Source organism: Arachis ipaensis, chromosome B01, assembly GCF_000816755.2.
Source record: "Arachis ipaensis cultivar K30076 chromosome B01, Araip1.1, whole genome shotgun sequence".
Classification (NCBI taxonomy): Eukaryota; Viridiplantae; Streptophyta; class Magnoliopsida; order Fabales; family Fabaceae; genus Arachis; species Arachis ipaensis.
Window position 1 is genome coordinate 124,102,970 of NC_029785.2, and position 4,460 is coordinate 124,107,429.

The following is a 4,460-nucleotide window of genomic DNA, read 5'->3' on the forward strand; positions in this document are numbered from 1 at the left end:
CCGAGTTGATTTAGTGTGGTCCGACCTATTAGAGCATTGTATGCTGAACTCACGTCGACCACAATGTAGTCTATTTTGAGTGTTCTGGATTGGTTCCCTTTTTCCGAAGGTTGTATGTAGTGATACGTATCCTAATGGTTGTACCGGGGTTCTCCCAGTCCGAACAGACTGTTCGGGTATCCCCTAAGCTCTTTGTCTTCTAGGCCGAGCTTGTCGAAGGCAGTTTTGAATAAGATGTCGGCGGAGCTCCCTTGGTCTATTAATGTGCGGTGCAGATTGGCGTTTGCCAGTATGATGGTGATGACCATGGGGTCGTCGTGTCCCGAGATGATACCGGATGTGTCCTCTTTAGTGAATGTGATTGCAGGGATGTCGGGTGTTTCTTCCTTTCCCTCGACATGATATACTTCTTTGAGATATCTTTTACGGGATGACTTGGAGATTCCTCCCCCTGCGAATCCGCCGTGTATCATGTGGACGTGTCTTTCCGGTGTACGAGGTGATCGCGCCGTTCGTCCAATATCTTCGTCCCTTCATCTCTTTCTTTGGTCGTCATCTCGGGTGGCTAGAAACCGATCTAGTTTCCCTTCCCTCACCAATTTTTCTATGATGTTTTTTAGATCGAAGCACTCGTTGGTGGAGTGCCCTCGCACTCGATGATATTCGCAATATTCATTCCGGTTTCCTCCTCCTCTTTTGCCTTTGAGTGGTCGAGCTGGGGGTATTTTCTCCGTATGTCAGACTTCTTTATATACGTCGACTAAGGATGCCCTGAGAGGGGTGTAATTGTGGTATTTTTTTATTTTCTCTCCTTGTCGATCTTATTTCCTTTTAGATTCCTTGTCTTTATCTCGGTAGGGGACCCCGGATTTTGAGGTTTCTCCTAACCGAGCATTTTCTTCCATGTTGATGTATTTTTCTGCTCGCTCCTGCACTTCGTCTAAGGAGGTAGGATACTTCTTTGATATGGATTGGCTAAAAGGTTCTTCTCGTAGGCCATTGATGAGTCCCATGATGGCGGCTTCTGTTGGCAAGCTTTGTATGTCCAATCATGTTTTGTTGAATCTTTCCATGTAGTTGCGGAGGCTCTCCCGATCTCCTTGCTTGATCCCTAGTAAACTGGGGGCGTGTTTGGTCTTATCTTTTTGGATGGAGAATCTGGCTAGGAATTTTTTGGCCAGGTCGTCAAAGTTTGAGATGGACTTTGGAGGTAGGTTGTCGAACCATCTGATTGCTGTCTTCGTGAGAGTTGTTGGAAAAGCTTTGCAACGAACGGCGTCTGAGGCGTCGCTGAGGTACATTCTACTTCTGAAATTGCTGAGATGATGGTTGGGATCTGTGGTACCATCATACAAAATCATATCCGGGAGTTTGAAGTCTTTGGGAATTTTTGGTTTTCATGATTTCCCTAGTGAATGGATCTTGCTCTTTGTGTGAACTTTCCTCGGGAGTGGTCCGAGGGGTTTTTGATTTGAGATCGGCTTCTAATTGTAGGAGTATATCTTCCAATTCTCGTCGCCGCCGTACCTCTCTTTGTAGATCCTTTCCGACCTCTCGTTGTTGTTGGGTTTCTTTTTCAAGTTGCTTTAAGCGGTCTTGAAGTGCTTCTATTACCCCTGGATTTGATGAGTTTTTGTCCCCGTTGGATTCCAGAGCATCCTTTAGCGTAGTGTCCGCATTCTTGTGCGGTGTTCTGTTTTCCAGATCTGAATCGTGGTCGTTGTAGTATAGTGGTGAGTATTCCCGCCTGTCACGCGGGTGACCCGGGTTCGATCCCCGGCAACGGCGCCAATATTCCGGGGGTTACCTGAAACTGGAGGTCGATCTCGGATGAGATCTTCTGTACTGGTTGGAGATGGCGTGTCCGGCTGGCTGGTGGCGGCCGGAGCTGTTGTGTCCGACTTGTTGGACTTGCTGCACTGCTGATCCTTGGCCACCGGAGGGTGGGGGGTACCTGCAAGAGACTCCGATGCTTAAGTTAGCACGGGTATTAAGCAGGCTTTTAGTAGAATCAGAGTATGAGTTATACCTGGGTGCTCCAGTGTGTTTATAGTGGTTGTAGAGTGACCTTTCTAGATAAGATAAGTTAGTTATCTTATCTTATCTTTATCTTTGAGGTCAGCTTATCTTTAAGGGAACCGCCCTTATCTCTATAGGCTTGGACGGCCTTTGGATTTGGGTCGTGTTCCTCTATTTGGGCCCTTTATTGGGCTTTCCTGTCGATTTGGCCGACCTCTTTGAGAAGATGTCGGATAGCCTGACCTGAAGAGGTCGGTCGCTTTGTCGCCGATCATCCCGGATCGGATAGCTCGACCCAAGGTATGAACAGTAATGTTGTTATTTTGATAAAATTAAAGGGTAGGATAGTAATAATAGAAAAAAGAAGCTTGGGACATTACATTAAATGTCCGGATTAATATTCAATGTCAACTACCTTGATCATGCAAAGATTAATTTATGGCAATCCCTAAGTGCTTGAATTCTTATTCTTAGGCAATTCAATATACTCTAATCCAACCAACCGTCAATTCCTTGATCAATCAATTGTACTAGAGGGTTAAGTGCAATTTCTGATTTATAAGTCACACAAACCCTAAGAACAGTTATATGTAACGTACCGCATTAAGTCCAGATAATTAAAAAGTTGTGAGAAAGTGGTTTCAAGCTGTAATTCTAATGATATATCTTTTCCAAGATTCAAGAGAGTTCAAGTCAGATTAGAATTATTTTCCAATACTCACTAATCCATAGGATGAAGAACGAAACCAATTCTTAAACATGAATCAATGTATTAATCAAAAGTAGAAGAACAAATAATTATTAATCTATCAAAGTAAACAGAGCTCCTAACTTTAACAATGGAGGTTTAGTGGCTCATTGTACAGAGAAAACCCTAGGAGAGAAAGACTGCAAATTGCGGAATGAAAAATTAGGAGAAGAGAGCCCCCGCGAGGGCGAATCTCTATCCTTTTTATAGTCCTCAATGAAATTGATTTGAAACTTAAATCAAAGCCTAACAAATCTTTTCAAATTAGTTATTTGATTTGAAACCAAAATCTAAATCCTTCCGTTGATTCTTGTTGCACACGTGGTCCCCATTCTGATTCACGCTATCAGTGCTAAGCGCCAGGTACTGGGCGTTTAATGCCACCCATACAGTGAGCTTTGCATGCGAACCAAAGGCCCTGGCGCTAAACGCCGGTGTTTGGACGTTTAGCGCCACTAGTCCAAAAACTTTTGCACATTTTACGAAGCTGTCGATGCTAAATATCGAGTCGTGGCGTTTAACTGCCACCTGTCCAGAGAGAAATTGGTCTTGTTAAGCTCTTGCAGTTGTGCGTACGCATGACTTCCTTCGTTGCTCCAGTGATGCGTATGCTTGCAATTGCATGATGCGTACATATGAGCTTCTTTTGCTTCTTCATGCAATTTTCACCAATTCTTTATCCAATTGCTACCTGTAATCAACAAATAATCACAGAAATTCAAAGTAGCATCTAATGGAGTATAATCCACTAAAATACTCTAACAAATTAACAGAATGCTATATAATTCATACAGAAAAGATACTAATGATGCTCACGCATCACACACATGCTGATTGTATTGATGTTTTAATCAAATCACACACTTAGCATCTTGTTTAATTTGTTCAAATGTTGCGAGATTGAAAATGGTTGGAAATAAGTTGGGATTTTCTCAACAAGAAGCCTTTATCACAGAATTTAAGTTTGTTGTGTTGCTTAAAACAGAAAAGAAGCTGAGATTTTGCTTTATCATGTTGTGGCTAACTGCTTATTACTACTTTTGTTTTCACTTGTAATTTGAAGTCACGGTTGTTTCGTCTCTGTTTTAAGTCCTCAATCTGTATTGGATCGAGTGATTAGGAAATTTGTTAATTGTTATAATTAGGAGTAACAACATTTTTTAATTAATTTGCTTTCTAATAAATTCCAGGTTCATTTATGAATTATTGACACTTTTTTCTATATATATGATTGCTGCCTAATTTCTATATATTTATTTAGCTTAAGACCAGCAAAGTATATCCCTGTTTGTGAGTTGTGACAAGCAGTTAAGACTTTGTATGCAATGCAATTGTTATTAAATAACCTTAAGACTTAAAAGCTTATCCTTTGTATTGGTGCCTTAAATTGATGCCTTAATTTTGAGATGCTTCTGTTTTGTATTTTCTTATGATCTTAATTTACTCTATGCCTTGACTATATGTTTGTTCTGCATTTAATTACTATTTCTATTTACTGTTTGAATCTTTGTTATTTTGCATAATTTGGTTTTAAAAAAATCTAGTTTTTTAAAAAGAAAAACCAATTTTTAGGCTAAAATATTCCATTTGAAAAACAAACGATTTCTATAGAAAATTAATTTTTTTTGTTTAAAAACCAGATTTTTTTTGTGCAATTTTTTTTTTTTTTGTGAAAAACCAATTTTTCTTTGCA

At 40.3% G+C, this 4,460-nt stretch overlaps 1 non-coding gene across 1 annotated transcript; it reads left to right on the forward strand.

The window, feature by feature from the left end:
- On the forward strand, positions 1,717 to 1,788 carry TRNAD-GUC. Its single transcript has one exon. It is a non-coding gene; the product is annotated as a tRNA-Asp (tRNA).